The sequence below is a fragment of the Macaca mulatta genome, chromosome 8 (assembly GCF_049350105.2).
Source record: "Macaca mulatta isolate MMU2019108-1 chromosome 8, T2T-MMU8v2.0, whole genome shotgun sequence".
Lineage (NCBI taxonomy): Eukaryota > Metazoa > Chordata > Mammalia > Primates > Cercopithecidae > Macaca > Macaca mulatta.
In genome coordinates this window covers 84,631,690-84,653,983 of record NC_133413.1, presented here as the reverse complement: position 1 = coordinate 84,653,983, position 22,294 = coordinate 84,631,690, and the positions used below count along the sequence as shown (strand labels likewise).

The window sequence follows — 22,294 nt, the reverse complement described above, 5'->3', positions numbered from 1 at the left end:
GTCCTCAATAAAGGACCCAGGCTTCTACAGACAGAATGGCCACACTATCAAGGTCAGAGGCAACAAGAAATGACACGGATTTCAGTCTGTTTGTGTGGGCTTAGCTCATGCTTGCGGAGTCTTACCTGCCCTCGGTCTCCTCTAATTTCCATCTGTCTTTTATGCCTGACTACCTGCATCATGGACTTCAAGCTCCAGCCTCACACAGATACAGGGATAACAGCCTTACAGAGACCACTTAACCCACTTCTTGAGTTGCAAAAACCCAAATCCTTATATCTGTACATATATCTGCTAGCAGTTCTGCTCCCCTGGTTGAATTCTGACTGAGGCACCCACATGCTCACCTCTGAACTCATGCAGGCTCCCGGCCTTTGTCAGAAGGCTGTGCTGAGCATGGCTCCTCCCCTCCCAGCTTTTTCCAGGACCTCCCTATGTGTTCAAGCTTTTCCTCTTTCACCCCAACTTTGTCAAAGTCCATAAAACTGCTTATATGTTTCACAGGTTACGAGAAAAACCTCTTCAGGTAGATTGGCACTATTTCAGGAGGTAACTTTTCAGTGTATTATCAAAGTATTTTACAAAATGAGCGTATCTGCCTCCTCAGCCTACTCCACTTCTAAGTTTATTTGAAAGAAATAAATCCTGAAGGTACCCAAAACGTTATCAGGTCAGCTCTATTTATAATAGCAAAATATTGGGAAAAAACTAAATGTCCAACAATAGAGGACTAATAATTATAATTAACCATATGTTAGATTATACTGCATCAGTTAGAAGTGGAAAAAGAACAAATAAATTGCAAAGAGCAAGCCTTTCGCAGAGCAGAAAACAGATATGGCCCATAAAATATGGAAAATTTTTGATTTCATTAGGACTTACAGAAATGTGAACAGGCTTACAAGATAAACAATTTTATACCCATTAGTTCGGGAAAATTTAAAATTTGTGGACATTTAGCCACAAAATGTCCACTTCACAACTTTAATTCAAAATAAATTTTAATAAATTTAAAATTTATATTCATTTCTATATCTATTAAAAATGATATAGATTAATGGATAGTAGAGTAAAAACTGATACAACCACTTTGGAAAATTATTTAGTGTTATCTTGCAAAGTTGAACTTCCACATACACTCCAGCTCAGTAATCCCATTCCTATTTATCCCCAAAAATGTTTGTGCTTGGGATTGTACTTGGCATACAGGAGACATATACAAGACCATTAGCAATGTTTGCAATAGCAAAAAACTAGAAACAACTCAAATGGACATCAACAGGTAAATGCATAAATAAATAAATTGTGGTATATCCACACAATGCAACATGATTTTGCAGAGAAAATGAACCACCACTACACACAATGTGAATTAATATTAGTAACATAATGTTGAGGAAGGAAAGGCAAGAAACAGATAACTACATATCGTTTACATAATTCTAAAAACAAGCAAAGGCAAACAATATAGTTCTTAGACAAATATTAGTGCTAAAACCATATTTTTGCTTAAAAAGCAATAGGATGGCAAGCCTCTAGGTAGGCCTGGAGGCGAGAGGCAGGGGACTGGGATAGGGAAAATATACATTGGTAGATACAAAATTTTGGAAATATTCTAGTTCTTGGGTTGAGAAGTGGTTCATAGTATTTGTGATATTACTATATTTAATAACTAATATTGATGTTACAGGTAATCTCATGTATATTATCAATTTTTTTTACTACAAAAGGCATTCTGGAGTCAGATGGGTTCAGCTTTGAGGGTGGCCAGAGGAGAACTGGGAACTAGTTGCAGTACCCTACATTAAAGAGTTAACTCTGCTGGCAATATAAAAAACTGAAAGAAGAAGAATTATTTGGAGCTATTTTCTGATTCTACAAAAAAAAACATTTTTCTGTTTCTTCTAACTCTGTTTCTTCATATTTCAAAAGTTTTGCTTCTAAAAAAAAAAAGAAAGTCCTTGTAAGACAATTTATCCTGCTTAAGGTACTTCCTGCCACGTCTCCTATGAGAAATGCTTCTGAACAACTGAATAGCATCATAGTATGGTGCTAATAAGCCCACGTTCTGGAGTCCAACTGCCTGGCTCCAACACCTGCCCTATACTTGCTAGCTGTGTGACCGAGGAGAGTTACTAATATCTCAGTCTCATTTTTCTCATCTTTAAAATGGGGATGAGAATAAGAGCCCTAGCAAATTTCATTAATGTGAGAATTAAACGCTTAATTGTGTAGTAAAATGCTTGACACTGGATACTCAGTAAGGAAATTTTCATTTCTAGCAATATGATGCACAAGGTACCCAGAACATTTCTGCTTAAAAAAACAAAATCATGCCATATAAAGTTTTTAATTTTTTTTAAAAAGTATCCATAAAATGTCAAGAACATAAAAACCCCTCGTATCCTGATTTTGGTCTCTAGTGCCATTCCCTATGGAAATAAAAATAATAATTAATCTTTTTTTTAAAGAAAAAGCAAGGTTCCTTGGAGAACTGATTCCAGAGGCAGGATGGTAAGGACACGAAGTGAGCCTGGGGCATTTCTGTAACGCTCAAAAACAAGGAAATTTCCAAAGATGAATGGACTCATAACAAAAGGACACAGGAGTCAGTTGAAGGGGAACTTACTGACATAGCTGTGATAACATAAGCATCAAAAAGAATAATGATCATAGTTAAATGGCATACATTGGTTATGTAAAAACCCAGAAGTCTACAATACTGAAAAAAGATAAAGCTGGAGTGAGGGAGACTCCTTTGTCTAAAGAAGCTATTAAAAGAAGCCATCTAAAGAAGCTATTAAGCCAAATTCTTGTTTTGAAAATTGGCAAAGGGAAAGATTTAAGCATTCATCTTAATTTTCTAATATGAAATATATTCAGGAGAGCCAGCTAGCCCTACTTTACAGAAGAATGCCAACTAAGAAGTATAGAAGAATAATTGAATTAATTAAAACCCATTATTTCACAGCTCCTAATTGAAATTACTGATTCATTTTCTAACAAATAAATGGGCCAGGCACAGTGGCTTATGTCTGTAATCCCAGCACTTTGGGAGGCCGAAGCAGGAGGATCACCTGAGGTCAGGAGTTCAAGACCAGCCTGGCCAACATGGTGAAACTCTGTCTCTACAAAAATACAAAAATTAGCTGAGCATGATGGTGAGTTCCTGTAATCCCAACTACTCAGGAGGCTAAGAGGGGAGAATCACGTGAACCCAGGAGGTGGAGTTTGCAGTGAGCTGAGATGGCCATTGCACACCAGCCTGGACAACTGAGCAAGACTCTGTCTCAAAAAACAAACAAATAAAAATAAATAAATAAATTGATTGACTGCTGATTAATGAAGTTTAAAAGTATTAGGTAGAGGCCAGATGCAGTGGTTCACACCTGTAATCCCAGCACTTTGGGAGGCCAAGGCAGACAGTCAGGAGATCGAGACCATCCTGCTTAACATGGTAAAACCCCATCTCTACTAAAAATACAAAAAAAAAAAAAAATTAGCCGGGCGTGGTGGCGGGCACCTGTAGTCCCAGCCACTTGGGAGGCTGAGGCAGGAGAATGGCGTGAACCTGGGAGGCGGAGGTTGCAGCGAGCCAAGATTGCACCACTGCACTCCAGCCTGAGTGACAGAGCGAGACTCTGTCTCAAAAAAAATAAAATAAAAAAGTGTTAGGTGGATGGTAGATGGGGAACTGAACATGCAAATGGTGCTATGGAAACACCACGTAGATTTCTTCCTGGTCACGCGTGTGAATGTCACTGTCCATCACAGGAATGAGGCTTCCTTCCCCAGGTCTCCTGAGGATATGTGCATGAAGGGCACAACGCTTCTGACCTATGCTAGCCACAAAATGCCCACTTCACACCTTTGATTCAAAACAAATCCCAGACCCAAACCTAAATGGATAAAACTGCTAGAAGAAAATGTTGGAGAACATCTTCATGACCTTGGGAAAGGCAAAAGACACAAACTATTTTTTAAAAATAGATTGAACTTCAGGAAAATCTAAAACTTATGCTTTTCAGGGGACATTGTATAAAAAGATAAATCGCAGAGAGAAAATATTCACAATATATTTATCTGACAAAGGACTTGTATTCATAATATCTCAAGAATTATTAAAACTCTGGCCAGGCACAGTGGCTCACACCTGTAATCCCAGCACTTTGGGAGGCCAAGGCAGGCAGATCACTTGAGGTCAGGAGTTCGAGACCAACATGGTGAAACCCTGTCTCTACTAAAAATGCAGAAATTAGCCAGGCATGGTGGTGCGTGCCTATAATCCCAGCTACTTGGGAGACTGAGGCACGAGAATTGCTGGAACCCTGGAGACGGATGTTGCGTGAGCTGATATTGCGCCACTGCACTCCAGCCTGAGTGACAGAGTGAGACTGTCTCAAAAAGAATTATTAAAACTCAGTAATAAGAAAAAAAAGCAATTGTTTAAAGGCAAAAGATTCTAAAAGATCCTTCATAAGACAAGATATTGCATATGAATGACCAATAAGGACATGAAAAAATTCTCAACATTATTGCGAATTAAAACCACAATGCCATGCACTGCATACCTACTAATGACTAAAACCAAACCCTGACAATATCAAGTATTAGAGAGAATGTAGAGTAATCATACACTGCTGGTGAGAAAGTAAAGTACAACTAATTTGGAAACCATTTTGAAAATTTACCAGAGTTAAATATATATTAACCATATGACCCAGTAGCTCTATTCTTAGGTATTTACTCAGAAATCATTTGTTCACACAAAGATATGTACATGAGTATTCATGGCAGCTTTATTCATAAGAGCTAAAACCAAAGACTATGCAAATGTCTGTCAAAAGGTAAATGAACAGTGTATCTTTTTTTTTTTTTTTTTTTTTTTGAGATGGAGTCTTGCTCTGTTGCCCAGGCTGGAATACAGTGGTGTGATCTCGGCTCACTACAAGCTCCGCCTCCCGGGTTCATGCCATTCTCCTGCCTCAGCCTCCCGAGTAGCTGGGACTATAGGCGCCCACCACCATGCCTGGCTAATTTTTTTTTTTAGTAGAGATGGGGTTTCACCATGTTAGCCAGGATGGTCTTGATCTCATGACCTCATGATCCACTCGCCTTGGCCTCCCAAAGTGCTGGGATTGCAGGCGTGAGCCACCATGCCCAGCCATGAATTGTGTATCTTTATAACAGATAACAATACTCAGCAATAAAAAGAAACAAACTCCCAATACATACAACATGAATGAATCTCAAAAGATTATGCTGAGTGAAAGAGTGCATTCTGTATGACTCCATTTATATGAAATCTAGAAAAGGAAACTCTAATATACAGAGACAGAAGACAGACTGCTGGATTTTTGGACCCAGGATTGGCAGATGCTCACTGGAAAGACAACAAGAAAACCTTTGGGGGATGATGGAAAAGTCCTATTTTTTTTTTTTTTTTTTTTTTTTGAGACAGAGTTTCACTCTTGTCACCCAGACTGGAGTGCAATGGCATGATCTCGGCTCACTGCAACCTCCACCTCCTGGGTTCAAGCAATTCTCCTGCCTCTGTCTCCCGAGTAGCTGGGATTATAGGCATGTGCCACCATGCCCGGCTAATTTTTGTATTTTTAGTAGAGACGTGGTTTTACCTCGTTGACCAGGCTGTTCTCGAACTCCTGACCTCAGGTGATCTGCCCGCCTCAGCTTCCCAAAGTGCTGAGATTACAGACGTAAGTCACGGCGCCCAGCCCGGGTATGTTTTATATCTTGATTGTGATGTCAGTTGCAAAGATTTTTTTTTTTTCAAAACTCAGCATTAACCTCAGAATACACCTCAACGCCTCCATCTCCCCCAACCTTTGCCATATCCAAATGGTTGTCAACTTCTGACAGTTCTGCTACTGAGCATCAGTTGAATTTGGGTAGTCCTCTCTTGTCCCACTTCTGCTTTTGTGAAAGTTGTCAGGATCAAAATGGAGTCACTGTGTCAAACTAACAACAACAAAAAAAAACACATGGAAGGCGCAGTGGCTCACGTCTGTAATCCCAGCACTTTCCAATGCAAGAGGATCACTTGAAGCCTCGAGACTAGCGTGGGCAACATAGTGAGACCCCATCTTTACAAAAAATAAAAAATTACACATGGTGGTACACACCTGCAGTCCCAGCTACTTGGGAGGCTGAGATGGAAGGATCACTTGAGCCCAGAAGGTTCAGGCTACAGTGAGGTGTAATTGCACCACTGCACTACAGCCTGAGTGACAGAGCAAGACTCTGTCTCAAAAAAATAAATAAAGCCGGGAGGTTAAGAAGGGAAGGCTGTCATGCACATGTACCTATGATAATAACTATTACAAAGACTCTCTGAAGGGCTTTATGCACATATGCCTGTAACCAAAACTTTTGCCAAGGACTTTCCAAACTGCAGCTTGCTACATGAGTCACAAGGACAGCTAGCGGGATGCACAAGAACACTTGCATGACACACTGTCTCCACTAAAGAACTAGTGTCAACCCCTGTAACCATTGTTCTCTTTGTTTCAAAACAAATTACCTATACTTCTCTCTTTTGCCTTTAAAAGCTTCCCCCTGCCTGAACCTCTTTGGACAGATGTGATCCCCAAAGCCCACACATTCTGCATTTGCAGATACCCTGAGCACTCCCAAATAAATCTTTGGATAAATATTTGGATATTATCTTTGGAGAATCTCCCTCTGTTTAGGTTGACACCTTCATCCTAGCTTGACTAGATTGTAGCTGCTGGTCCACCTGCCTCCAGTCTCTTGCCTTGGGTCCATCCTTCCTCCAGGTAAATCTTTAAAAACACAAATCTGCTCCTATTTCTTCCCTGCTGCAGTCTGTCAATGTCTCACCAATGCTGACAGGTTAAAGCACAAATCCTCAATATAAGTCTTTAAGCCTAGATGCTACCTATTTTTTCAGCTTTATTTTATACTTCTTTTCTCCACACCCATCCCCCACAAAATACATATGCATACCTGCTTCCCTCACACCCATGTTATCCTACCATCATACTGAATTCCTTAATAATCCCCAAAGACACCTTTATCCATCATGTCTCCACACCTTTGCACATGTGAGTCCTCTGCTTGGGGTGTCAGCTATGATTTGAGTGTTTGTGTCCCTCCAAAATTCATGCTGAAACTTAATCTTCAGTGCAAAAATATTAAGATGTGGGGCCTTCAGGAGGTGAGTAGGTCATGAGGACTCCATCCTTATGAATGGGATTAGTGTCCTTATAAAAAGACTGGAGGGATTCTGCTGGTCTCTTCTACCACTACCCCTTCTGCCATATGAGGACACAGCAAGAGGTGCCATCTGTGAAGCCAAAAGTGAGCCCTCACCAGAGACTGAATCTGCTGGTGCATTGGTCCTGAACTTCCCAGCCTCCAGAACTATGAGAAATAAATGTCTATTATTTATAAATTATCTAGTCTAAGGTATTTTGTTATAGCAACCCAGACTAAGATGGTACTCTTCCCTCACATACAAGGTTGCCAGATTTAGCAAATAAAGACATAGAATGTCCAGATACATTTGAATTGTCCTGCATGTCCAAAGTATGCCACGTATAACATGTTAACAGTTTCACCTCTGTACTCACCAGTATAATTCAGGGGCTTGCATTCAACTCCAAGAGCATTCCTCCATTACCAGACTATGGCAGAACGTTCCCCTTTTAATTTAAATGCCTCAGAAATGTGTTTCTGTTTCAGCTGTGAAGATTGTCTTAATAGCTACTGTAATTCAATGCTAACTGGGTTAAGTGATTTATATACACTCTGTCTTCTTTATCATCTCAGTTGTCCCAATGGATAAGTAATGTTAGTAATTTTCATTTACAGATGAGGAAACCAAGGCATGGAGAAATTATAGAGCTTGGTCAAGTTTACATAATAAGTGGGGGAGCACCAGAATTTGAATTCAAATAACCTCACTACAAAACCCACAGGATAAGTCTTTGTGCTTCAATAACTACTCATGTTTGCATAATACTTTACAACTTGTGAAACTCTTTTATTTCTTTTCCTTATGTGATGTCTTAGAATAAGGTATAAGAATAATACAACCAAAACTCATGTGCACACCTACAAGAAATACAGTGCAAATACAGCTGAAGCCTGTTGATGAAAAGAACTAAACTCTGTAAAAATATTTAAAGAGGTTTATTCTGAGTCAATATGAGTGACTATGACCTGGGAAACAGTCTCAAAAGGTCCTGAGAATGTGTGTCTGCAGTAATCAGGTTATAGCTTGGTTTTATACATTTTCAGGAGACAGAATTTACAGGCAAAGACATAAATCATTACATGTAAGGTATACATTGGTTTGGCCCAGAAAGGTGAGACATCTAGAAATGGGATCTTACAGGTCATTGGTGGATTCAAAGATTTTCTGAGGAGCAACTGGTTATGAGTTAAGCTTTGTCTAAAGAGTTGAAGTCATGGCTGGGCACAGTGGCTTATGCTTGTAATCCCAGCACTTTGGGAGGCTGAGGTGGAAGGACTGCTTGAACCCAGGAGTTCAAGACAAGCTTGAGCAAAATGGCAAAACCCCATCTCTAGAAAAATTAGCCTGGCTGGTTGGCATGCACCTATGGTCCCAGCTACTCAAGAGGTTGAGGCGGAAGGGTCACTTGAGCCAGGGACGTCAAGGCTGCAGTGAGCTGTATTTGCGTGACTGTGCTTTAACCTGGGTGACAGAGCAAGACCGTGTCTCAAAAAAAAAAAAAAAAAAAAAAGGAGTTGAAGTCAGTAGAAAGAAATGCAGAAATGCTTGAGTTAAGATAAGGGCAGTTGTAGAAGCTAAAGTTCTTGTTACATAGATGAAGTCTCTAAATGGCAGGCTTCAGAGAAAATGGATGGTAAATGTCTCTTTTCAGACCTTAAAAGGTGTCAGACTCTTAGTTAAATTTTTGCTAGATACAAAAAAGACCTAGAAAGGGGCTGGACATAGTGACTTACGCCCATAATCCCAGCACTTTGGAAGGCCAAGGCAGGAGGATTGCTTGAGCCCAGGAGTTCAAGCCCAGGGCTACAGGGTGAAACCCCAACTCTACAAAAAATTAGCAGGGCATGGTAGAGCATACCTGTAATCCCAGCTACTTGGGAAGCTGAGGTAGGAGGATCACTTGAACGTAGGAGATAGAGGCTGCAGTGAGCCAAGATAGCACCACTGCACTCCAGTCTGGGCGACAGAGTGAAACCTCGTCTCACAAAAAAAAAACAAAAAACAAACAAACAAAAAAAAACTAGAAAGGGAAGGAAATTTTCTACATATGCAAATTTCCCCCACAAAAGACAGCTTTGCAGAGCCATTTAAAAATATGCCAAAGAAATATATTTGGGTGTAAAATATTTTGATTTCCTCCAGGGCTTACTATCTCATGTTATGCTATACCAGAGTCAAGTTGGAATTTGGTATCTTATTGTCACAGATAGTCTGTTTTGTCAGTCTTATGATCTCTATTTTTAGGTTAATGCTGGTCTGTTGTGCCTAAACTCCAAAAGGGAGCAAGTATGATGAGGCATGTCAGATCTCTCTTCCCATCATGGTTGGAAATTCAGTTTTTCAGGTTTCACTTGGACCACAGGGGGTCCATTCAGTCAGCTGGGGGCTTAAAATTTTGTTTTTGGTTTACCCCCCCAGTAACATTTTCTTCACCAAACCTGTACCCCTAATGAGTTCTTATCCTTCACACTAATGTACAGCTTATGTAGAGCGTACAATGTACAATATTACTTCATATTTTAAACATATTATTAGTGTTGTTATACTATGTGTATTCTTCTGTGATTTACATTTTTCTCACTTTCTGCATTTTTGAGACTTAGCCATATTGATACATTATATCTGTCTATTTTGTATTGCTATAAAGGAATACCAGAGGCTAGGTAATTTATGGAGAAAAGAGGTTTATTGGGCTCCCAGTTCTGCAGGCTGTACAGGAAGCCTGGCACCACCATCTGCTTCCGGTGAAGGCTTCAGGGAGCTTCCAATACTGGTAGAAGGAGAAGGGGAGCTCACATATGACATGGCCAGAGAAGGAGTAAAAGTGGGGAGGGGGTGCCACATACTTTTAAAATACCAGCTCTCTGAATCTTAAAGTTGACTGGTGAAAAAATAAATAAACAATTTTTTAAAATAAACAATCAGCTCTCTTGTGATCTAATAGAGTGGGTACTCTCTTAAGGATGAGGATGACACCAAGCCATTTATGAGGAATCCACCTCCCATGACTCAAACACCTCCCACTAGGCCCCACCTCCAACACTGGGGATCACATTTTAACATGAGATTTGGAGGGGAAAAATATCCAATCTATATTACATATATAGGTTTATTTATTCATTTTCACTGCTGTATAATTTTTCATTGAATGACTATATCATAATTTAGTCATTCATTCTCTTGTTAATGGACATTGTCATCATTATCAGCCTTTTGTTTCTTGTTTTGGTTTTTATGTTGGTTTTTTGGTTGTTTGGTTTTTGTTTGTTTCTTTGCCTTTTCTTGGCTGGAAACAAAGGCTACTATAAATTATTTTAATGGCTCCTTATACACTTGTGCCAGAATCTCTCTTAGTAAATACTTATTTTCCCTAAGCTGCAATATACGGATTAAACTAAACTGTCCATATTTACAGTCAATCTAATTGACTGTACAGACAATCCAAAATTTGACAAGACAAAAATTTAATAAGAGCACAGCAAAAGAGGCTGCTCATAAACTTAATGTTCAAGTATTTGTTACATTCTTACACTATAGCAAAGAAGGTTGGAAAATATAAATTTTAAGAATAATTAGGAACAAATTTTACAAAAGATGTACAGGATCTTTATGAAGAAAATCATAAAAATTTATAAAGTGCATCATAGATCTAAATAAATAGATATAATCATGTATAGAAAAACTTAACGTTATAAGGCTATTAGTTTCCTTCTAAGTGAACAGATGTGAATTTATTGCAGTTCCAATCACAATCTCAGTGGGACTGCCACAGACTGGGAGAAAATATTTGTAATTCAAATATCCAATAAAAATGATTGTCCAGAATACACAAAAAAATACCACAGGACAAATTTTTTTAAAACACAAGGGGATCATCAATATATAGGTGGTGGTTTTTAAAATGTCAACAAATTCTGTCCATATTCCCTTCAAAAAGCAGAGCTAATTCTCCTCTCCTTGAGTATGATCTGGATTTAGTAACAAATTTAACAAGTAGAATAAGATGGAAACAAGATAATATGTGTGATTTCTAATAAGTCATATAAGGGATCATGGCTTCCTCCTTGCTCACTCTTGAATTACTTACACTGGAATAAGCTCACCACTATGTCATGAGGACACTCAAGCAGCCCTATGGGTTGGTCCATGTGACAAGGAACTGAGACCTTCAGCCAATAGCCATATGAGTCAGCCATCTTGGAAGCAGATTCTATGCCCCAGTCAAGCCTTCAGATAACCCAGCTGACATCTTGACTTCAATTTTATGAGAGATCTTGATACAGAATGACATAGCTGAGACACTCCAAGATTTTTGATACTCAGAAGTTATGAGTTAAATTTTTGCTGCATTTGAGCTGCTAAGCTTAGTGGTAATGTGTTACGCTATTATAGATAACTAATGCAGGAAGTTGTACATTAATAACATAGTGCCTAAGAGCACAAGATCTGAGCCAGACTGTCCAAATTCAAATTCTGGCTTCAACACTGACTAACCATATGACTATGGCTGGTGACTAGTCATGTGACTGCCTCATTTTACTCATCTGTAAACTAGGGATATTAGCAACATACCACATAGGACCACTGTGAGGACTGAGTTGATACGGATTGAGTTGATACAACTAAAGATACTAAAAGACAGGGAATCAACCCAAATGCCCATCAACAATAGACGACTGGTTAAAGAAAATGTGGTATATACACACCATAGAATACTATCCAGCCATAAAAAGGAATGAGATCATGTCCTTTGCAGAGACATGGATGAAGCTGGAAGCCATTATCCTCAGCAAACTAATGCAGGAACAGAAAACCAAAGACCGCATGTTCTCACTTATAAGTGGGAGCTGAACATTGAGAACACATGGACACAGGGAGGGGAACAACACACACTGGGGCCTGTCTGGGGTTGGGGTGGGGGGAGGGAGAGCATTAGGAAAAATAGCTAATGCATGCTGGGCTTAATACATAGGTGAATGGGTTCATAGGTGCAGCAAACCACCATGGTACACATTTACCTGTATAATAAACCTGCACATGTACTCCAGAACTAAAAATAAAAATTAAAGGAAAAAAAAAGATACTAAAAGAGTACCTGGCCACCAGTCCATCTGAGAAATATTACCTGCTGTTATTAATTTACAGAAGAGTAAATCTGAATGTCAAATAGGAAGCTCAGCCTCACTATTAATCAGGGAAACAAATTAAAAGCAAAGTGAGATATCATTTGTTACCCATAAAATTGGCAAAAAGTATCAGTTCTTAGCTTGAGTAGTGGTTACTTGGGCATGCTCATTTTGCAATAATTTACCAAAAAGTACATGTCTGATTGGAGCACTTTTTTGTGTGTACACTGTACTTCAATCCAAAAGTTTAAAGAATAAACCACAAAATACATACAGAAAAATCCTCTCCCTCCCTCTACTCTTCCCCTAGGGATTGCTCTGTCAATATTAAATGTTAGCAAAGATGTAGAACATGAGAGTTTTTGTGGTTTGCTGGTGTTAGTATAAATTGGGGCAACCATTCTGGAGAGCAATTTGACAATATAAGAAAAGTTGAAGATGCACAACTAAGGTTTTACCTGAATATCTGAATAATAAAACATAGACGTTCGCTGCCCATTTTTCTATATCCTCTTTTTCTAAAAAAAAAAAAATCGACTTATCACTTTTTGTGGTGAGACATTAGAAATTTACTATCTTAGCAACTTTGAAATATACATTATAATTAACCATAGTCACCCTACTGTGCAACAGATCTCACACACTTATTCCTGCTGTCTAACTGAAACTTTGTACCCTTTGACCATCTCCTTATTTCTTCCTCCATCCCCCAAACATTCATTTCTGTTAAGAAACATATTTCTCTCAATTCTAGAGACTGAGAAGTCAAAGATCAAAGTGAACATCTAGTGTCTGGTGACAGCCCTCTTTCTGCAAAGCAGACAGTCATCTTGTTTCGTTCCAGTGTGCTGGGGAGCAGAGAGAGAGGAAACAAGCTCTACAAGTCTCTTCTTATAGTGGCATTAATCCTATTCACATGAGGGCGCCACCTTCAAGACCTAATTACCTCCCAAAGGCCCCACCTCCTAAAACCATCACATTGGAGGTTATGGTTTCAACATTTTAAACCGGGATGGGACACAAACATTCAGTCTATAACAGCGATCAGTTGTCACAGGAGCCTAGAGAAGGGAGCAGGCCAGATCCTTGAAGGGCTTGATTTGGCATGCCAAGGAATTTGGCCTTCATCCTACAAGCAGTAGAAAAAATACATAGCATTATATCTCTGAACACAAACAGAGGTCCATTCTCCAGGACACAAAGATATAGAAATGCTCAACATTTTGTCATTCTTGAGTAGGGATGGTATTTTTGATAGCAAATAACAAAGCTCAGAACCTGCCACGGCAACTGGAAAACTGGATTACCAGAAAGAGGTTTGGAAGGACCATGTGGGCCTGGAATTACCCCAAGTGTTAAATAAGTAGATCAATTTACCTTTCCTGAGGAAACATAATCTTCTAAGCTAGAGGAGAAAACCTGAGGGCAAGGAGTGACCAGACTACCCCTCAGCTTACTACCTGAAATGAATTTGGTTGTGGAGTTCCAACATCTACCCCCTAGATTTGCACAGCAAAGACGGGGCTATGCCTGTGCAGTACACAAGGGTCAAGGAGGGACTCAGGTTTATTCATTTATTCCATCAGTCTTGCAACATGTATTTATCGAGCACCTATTATGTGCAAGAAACTGAGACTCAAAAGTGGAGAGAAAAAACACCCCAGATTTGTTCCCTCCTCTCTAGGAGCTTACTGTCTAGTTGCTCAACAAGGAAAAATGATTTCAGAGTGAAAAGTGTTGTGATACAATTACCCCGACTGAAAGTCAGGGTTCCGATAGGCAGTGAATTTTAAGCCAAGACCCGAAGGTTAAGAATGGCCTATTGCCTATCCCATTAGATTTTTTGTAACTTTGCTAATTGATTTATAAAATTTTAAGAAACATTTTCCGGATATCAATTGTTTGTTATGATAACTGAAAACACCTCTCAGAAAGACACTTGACTTTTATCTTTGTTAATGGTGTTTTTTTCTTTTGACAATAAAAGTTGGAAGTTTTTTCATTGTTGTTGTTCTTGTTGTTTGAGACAAGGTCTGGCTCTCTCCCCCAGGGCGGAGTGCAGTGGCATGATCCTTGCTCACTGCAACCTCTGCCTCCTGGGCTCAAGCCATCCTCTCACCTCAGCCCCCTGAGTAGCTGGGACCACTCGTGCACACCATCATGCACAGCTAATTTTTGTATTTTTAGTAGAGACGAGGTTTCACCATGTTGCCCAGGCTGGTCTCAAACTCCTGAGCTCAAAAGATCCACCTGCCTCAGCCTCCCAAAGTGCTGGGATGACAGGCATGAGCCACTGCGCCCAAGCAAAGTTTGAAGTTTTTGATGTAACAAAATTTATCTTTTTTTTAATTTTATACTTTTGTTGTTTGTGTCTTGTATGCCTAATATTTTGCCCTGAGATCATAAAGCTGTTCTCCTAATAGTTTTAAGTAGATTTTTGTATAATAGTTTTGAAGTTTTGCTTTTCACATTTAGTCTTTAAATCCATTGGAAATTTAACTTTTTTGGAAATTTAACTACTAAAAAATGTGAATCAGACATTTCATTTTATTTTTTTTCCATAAGGAAGGTGAATTTTGGCAACGCCATTTATTGAATTTACCCTTTTCCAACTGGTATATGGAAAGTTCCTATAAATATCATCTGTTCCCAGATCTCATTGTCTATTCTGTGTCAATAGTACAGTTTTATTTATACAACTTTTTAAAAATGTCTTTATATCTGATAGAGAAATCCCCACCTCCTGCTTCTTTTTTAGAATGTCTTGGCTAGAAGTTCTTAGAATCTGTTTGTTAAGTTCCACACAATAATGTTGGGATATTGATTAGAACTGCATTAAATTCATAATTTAATTTATGGAGAATTCATATCTTTCTATCAAGCATTTGCTTCCATAAATATGTTAGATTTCTTCATTTCTTCAGCTCTTCTTTAATATCCTTTGTGATAGTTAATTTTATGTACCAATTTGCCTGGGCCACAGGATGCCCAAATATCTGATTAAACACTATTGCTGGTTGTGTCTACGAGGGTGTTTCCAGAAGAGGTTAGTATTCGAATTGGTAGACTGAGTAAAGATGATGGCCTTCCCCAATGTGGGTGGACATCATTCAACCCATGGAAGGCCTAAATAGAACAAGAAGGTGGAGGAAGTTTGGATTAATCCTCTCTCTGCTTGACTGCTTGAGCTGAAACATCAGTTCCCAACCCTTGGCGCTGCTGGTTCTCAGACCTTGAACTATGTCACTGGCTTTTCCTAGGTTTCCATCTTGCAGACAGCAAACTGTGGGACTTTTCATTCTGTATAACTGCATAAGCCAATATCTTATAATAAATCTCTTTCAGCCGGGCATGGTGGCTCACACCTGTAATCCCAGCACTTTGGGAGGCTGAGGCAGGTGGATCTCCTGAGGTCAGAAGTTCAAGACCAGCCTGGCCAACATGATGAAACCCCGTCTCTACTTAAAATACAAGAATTAGCCAGGCGCCATGGCACATGCCTTTAATCCCAGCTACTCTGGAGGCTGAGGCAGGATAATCATTTGAGCCCAGGAGGTAGAGTTTGCAGTGAGCCGAGATCACGCCACTGCACTCCAGCTTGGGCAACAAAGCAAGACTCTGTCTCAAAAAAAAAAAAAAAAAAGTCCTTCTAGATAGATAGATGGGTGTAGATATATCAGTATCCTTTTGCTTCTGTTTCTCTGGAGAACCCTGACTATAATATATTCTCTAGTAAACCTAAATTTTTCTCCATAAAGGTTTTGCAATGGATGATATTTTCAAAAACTGAAGTTCATGAGTAGCAGAAAGTTTAGGCTTAAGGTAGAAATCAAAGTTATAATCCAGAAGTTTCCTCTGGATCAGCTTAATATAATTAAAACTATCATGAAACAAATAAAATGGAAATTCTTTTTAATGGACCACCCTGGAAGATAATGGGAATGTGTTCAGCATAATCTGTGTTGTAATATTTTAGTTTTTGGGGTTTTTTTTCACTCTTACAAGGGATCAAAAGAAAGGCTGTCCTAGTGTTTCTTGAAACATCTACCTAATTTGCTAGAGTCATAGGAGTCTCCCAGGCATATTTGTTCAAGCCTAGACCTGGGGAAGTATCCTCTTCAAACAGGACTACTAACTGTCCTTAGGCTCACGAAGTATTGACAGCCTAAGAAGGTAATCATGGCAGGCTGGATCCCAGAAAGTGAATGCATGTTTTCACCTCTAGCTGGAGCCCTTTTCTACCCTACAGATGTTCACTGCCCTTTTCTTTTTTTTTTTTTTTTTAAATTTATTTATTATTATTATACTTTAAGTTGTAGGGTACATGTGCATAACGTGCAGGTTTGTTACATATGTATACTTGTGCCATGTTGGTGTGCTGCACCCATCAACTCGTCATTTACATCAGGTATAACTCCCAATGCAATCCCTCCCCCCTCCCCCCTCCCCATGATAGGCCCCGGTGTGTGATGTTCCCCTTCCTGAGTCCAAGTGATCTCATTGTTCAGTTCCCACCTATGAGTGAGAACATGCGGTGTTTGGTTTTCTGTTCTTGTGATAGTTTGCTAAGAATGATGGTTTCCAGCTGCATCCATGTCCCTACAAAGGACACAAACTCATCCTTTTTGATAGCTGCATAGTATTCCATGGTGTATATGTGCCACATTTTCTTAATCCAATCTGTCACTGATGGACATTTGGGTTGATTCCAAGTCTTTGCTATTGTGAATAGTGCTGCAATAAACATACGTGTGCATGTGTCTTTATAGCAGCATAATTTATAATCCTTGGGGTATATACCCAGTAATGGGATGGCTGGGTCATATGGTACATCTAGTTCTAGATCCTTGAGGAATCTCCATACTGTTTTCCATAATGGTTGAACTAGTTTACAATCCCACCAACAGTGTAAAAGTGTTCCTATTTCTCCACATCCTCTCCAGCACCTGTTGTTTCCTGACTTTTTAATGATCGCCATTCTAGCTGGTGTGAGATGGTATCTCATTGTGGTTTTGATTTGCATTTCTCTGATGGCCAGTGATGATGAGCATTTTTTCATGTGTCTGTTGGCTGTATGAATGTCTTCTTTTGAGAAATGTCTGTTCATATCCTTTGCCCACTTTTTGATGGGGTTGTTTGTTCATATGGAACCAAAAAAGAGCCCGCATCTCCAAGACAACCCTAAGTCAAAAGAACAAAGCTGGAGGCATCACGCTACCTGACTTCAAACTATACTACAAGGCTACAGTAACCAAAACAGCATGGTACTGGTACCAAAACAGAGATATAGACCAATGGAACAGAACAGAGTCCTCAGAAATAATACCACACATCTACAGCCATCTGATCTTTGACAAACCTGAGAGAAACAAGAAATGGGGAAAGGATTCCCTATTTAATAAATGGTGCTGGGAAAATTGGCTAGCCATAAGTAGAAAGCTGAAACTGGATCCTTTCCTTACTCTTTATACGAAAATTAATTCAAGATGGATTAGAGACTTAAATGTTAGACCTAATACCATAAAAATCCTAGAGGAAAACCTAGGTAGTACCATTCAGGACATAGGCATGGGCAAAGACTTCATGTCTAAAACACCGAAAGCAACGGCAGCAAAAGCCAAAATTGACAAATGGGATCTCATTAAACTAAAGAGCTTCTGCACAGCAAAAGAAACTACCATCAGAGTGAACAGGCAACCTACAGAATGGGAGAAAATTTTTGCAATCTACTCATCTGACAAAGGGCTAATATCCAGAACCTACAAAGAGCTCAAACAAATTTACAAGAAAAAAACAAACAACCCCTTCACTGCCCTTTTCTATGCCTTCCATTCCACATATTTATACTGAAGCATAACTTATGCTAACACCTCATCCCCTGGATTACTTTAACAGAGAATAAAACGTAAAAGGAAATTAAGCTATTAGAGTAAAATTGCACGTGTGAGCCTGGCCACCCAGTAACCATTTAATGAGTTCAGACCACTAAAATCAAAACGGATCCGTATCAATGACCTAAAGAAAGCCTTAGCAGGATGAGAGAAACCTAAGTGGGAGTGTGAAGACATGCCCAAACAACCATGATTTCTGTGTGGCAGGGGACAGTGAAATTGGGCCTATTCCAGAGTTCCTCAGAAATGTCAGTCACCTATATGAGACATTGCTCTGTTTGAAGAGCCTCTGAGGGCTTTCTTAGAATAAGGGAGTCAGCATATTCTTTTTCTAAAAGTGAGAAAATAATCAAATTTAAATGACCTTCCAGTTACCTTCTGAGAAGGATTATCCAATACACGTTAAGGTAACATTTATAAAAACATTATGATATTTTGTAAACTTTGTAATCTCTATATGTTTGCCATTTGTGTTAAAGTGTCATAATCCCCAGAGTAATCAATGGTGAAATCCCAAAAGTTTTAAAAGCCTGCAGGCTTCTTTTGAGGCCATCAAAGGTAGGAGAGCTTCCCAACATAGCCTTAGAAAATGGGGACTGCTGAGGAGATATGCATGTTCAATTCTTTAGTGTTGCAAGGGGAAAGGTGCGCTATGTGAAATCACTGTCTGTATGAAGAGTGTGATTTAATCTTCAAGAAGCTGAAACTACACAATGTATTTTCCAAGACAGCCTTTCTGCATACAAACTCTCTCCTTCTGATCTCTGCCATTTTTGTTAGCTAGGAGTCTGTGCTTGGGACAAATGGAAGTGATGATGATGCTACTATATAACGCTAATGCTTACATAATAACTTAGTTGTCTATCGTTGCCATAACAAGTTACCACAAAACTAGCAGCTTAAAACAACACAGACTCATTACCTCGCAGTTCTATGGGTCAGAAATCCAGTGAGCTCAACTAGTTCCACACTCAGAGTCTTACAAGGACAAAATCAAGTTGTCCACCAGCCCGTACACTTCTCTGGAAGCCTTAGGGGGAAAATCCACTTCCAAACTTCTTCAGGCCCCTGTTTCTTCACTGACTGCCAGCCAGTGTTGCCTTTAGCTCCTAGGGGACTGTCTCCAGTTCTCCTCCTCACACACAACAAGCAAGACTTTTGTCATCGTGAAAAGTCTAACTATTAAACAGGTTCTTGAACTGGTGGCTCATATATAACTGCTCGTTCAACTTTCCCACCTGTCTCATCCCCAGTATCTTTTCCAGAACTGCTCCCTTCACCATGAAGCTCCCTGAGTTTTCTCAATTCAAACTTGGGCTTTTTTAGCATGTTTACTTTTCTAATGAAGACCTTATGGACAGGGTAACTAGACTGGCAAGGCTTTCTATGTCTTTGTAGTGCTGTCTAAAATCAATTTATTGATTGTCTCTTTTAAGACATCTGTCTGCACCTCTGGGATCATGATTTCCATCATCTTCTTCCAGATTTGTCAGACCTGTTGGTGCTGAGCATAAACGTAATGCAAACCGATTGCTGGGTCACACAGAACAAATGAAGCAAGTAACCACAGGTAGCCTGAACATCAATATGAGCTTCAGTCATGAACTACCATGGAACATATTTTGTCATGGATAAGATTCATGCCATGAAAGCTGGGCAGGTGGATTTTACCCTGAACATTCTCAGTAATTAGTCTGAATTTTCTAAATGCAGCTTCATCATTCTCCACCTCAGCAAGGCTTACCTCAATATCACAACCCTTGAGGCCAACAGATGAGTGTTGGTTCCTTGTGTCCCTGGGACTAGTGTTCTACCAATATTTCTTACATTGAACATAGCTGGTGCTTTCACATTGTACCAATCTTCTTAGAAAATGTTATCAACCACTTTCTTCTTGGCTTCCTTTTTGCTGCTTTTTGTAAAGCACTTATTCTTGCCAATCACCATCATGCTGCTCAGAGAGCCAAAAGGGGCCAGTCCTTGCAGATGGCCACATGGCCTCCTACATCTTAGGGCCGGCAGTGCTGATGTAAAAGCTTCTCATACTTGGAATCTGACTTCTCTTTCTGCTCCATCGCTTTTGCTGCCAGCCAGCAAAAGTCATCTCCTCCTAAGGGATCATGTGATTAGATTGTGCCACCTGGATGATCGATGTCTTAAGGCCTATGACCTTGATTTTAACTGCAAAGTCCCTTTTGCTGTGTAACATAACATATTCACAACTCAAGTTTAGGATGTGGGTATCTTTGAGGGACCATTCTGTCTACTATGCATAGTGTGTCTTGCGTTTGTGCCACATAATGTCCCGGATGCACTACATACAGCAATTGATTTAAACTTCACCAAAACCTTATGACTGACACTTTGAATATCATAACCATCTTACAGATAAGGACCAAGGAAAAAAGCTTAAATAACTTGCCCAAGGTCATGCAATTTTTAACTAGCACTAGTGAGCTTCAAATGCAGAGGGACAAAGGGAGACCCAGTCTCAAAAAATAAATAAATAACTAGCATACAGTCTTTTCCATCTATATATAAACAGGACATAAAAATTCAGCCAGCCATAGTATCTGTGCCCTTAAGAATGATGCATGATGGCCGGGTATGTTGGCTCACACTTGTAATCTCAGCACTTTGGGAGGCTAAGGCGAGCAGATTGCTTGAGCCCAGGAGTCTGAGACCAACCTGGGCAACATGGCAAAACTCTATCTCTACACAAAGTAGAAAAATTAGCCAGGCATGGTGGTGCTGGCCTGTAGTGCCAGCTACTCGGGAGGCTGAGGTGGGAGGATCACCTGAGCCTGGGGAAGTCAAGGCTGCAGTAGGTCATGATCAGGCCACTGCACGCCAGCCTAGGCAACAGAATGAGACCCTGCATCAAAAACTTTTTATAAATAGAGTGGCACATGATTTTTTTATAGTCCCAAGTTTAGAGACCAGCCTGGGCAACATAGAAAAAAAATTTTTTTTAATTAGGTGGGCATGGTGGCACATGCCTGTGGTCCTAGCTATTCAAGAGGCTGAGGTAGGAGGATTACTTGAGCCCAGGAGGTTGAGGCTGTGGTGAGCCATGATCGCATCATTGCACTTCAGCCTAGGTGACGGAGTGAAACCCCATCTCAAATAAAAAGGAAGGAAGGAAGGAAGAGAGGGAGGGAGGGAGGGAGGAAAGAAGGAGAAAGGAAGGAAGGAAGGAAGGAAGGAAGGAAGGAAGGAAGGAAGGAAGGAAGGAAGGAAGGAAGGAAGGAAGGAAGGAAGGAAGAAAAGAAAGAAAATAAAATGAGGAATCTCAGTATTCCGGGTGACATCACTGAGTCACTGAATGAGACCAACCCTGAAGCCTGCCCTACCACTTGCATTAGATAATAAGTGTCCTTAGTCCGTTTTCTGCTACTATAACTGAGTACTACTGACTGGGTAATTTATTAAAAAAGAAGTTGTCCAAGCACGGTTGCTCATGCCTGTAATCTCAGTACTTTTGAAGGCTTGAGGTGGGAGGACTGCTTAAGCCCAGGAGTTTGAGACCAGCCTGACCAATGTGGTGAGACCCCATTTCTACAAAATATCTTATAAATAGTTGGGCACTGTGGCATACACCTGTGGTCCCAGTTACTCAGGAGCTTGAGATGGGAGAATCACTTGAGCCCAGAATGTTGAGGTTGCAGAAAGCCATGTTCACAGCACTGCACCGTAGCCTTGTCTACGGTGACAGAACAACCTTGACAGAACAAGACCTTGTCTAAATAAATAAATAACAAGTTTATTTAGCTCACAATTCTGGAGAGTCCAAAGTCACAATTATGAAGTCCAAAAGCACAGCACCAGCATCTGGTGAGCGCCTTCTTGCCACATCATAAAATGGCGGAAGACATCACATGGCAAGAGGGAAAGTCCATGCATGTCAAGTCAGATCTCTCTTCCTCTTATAAAGCCACCAGTCTCATCATGGGGGTCCTACCCTGACAGCCTTATCTAATTCTATACTCCTCCCAAAAGGCTTACCTCCAATCAACCTATGAATTTTGAGATTAACT

General features: G+C 39.9%; 1 protein-coding gene and 1 pseudogene across 2 annotated transcripts in view; both read right to left on the bottom strand.

Moving 5' to 3' along the window:
• The window catches only part of LY96 (lymphocyte antigen 96), a 112,167-nt gene that overhangs the window by 28,172 nt on the left and 61,701 nt on the right, over positions 1–22,294 (bottom strand). The gene's annotated exons all lie outside the window — the stretch shown is intronic.
• LOC106999800 (small ribosomal subunit protein eS1 pseudogene) lies at positions 19,440–20,204 on the bottom strand (annotated as a pseudogene).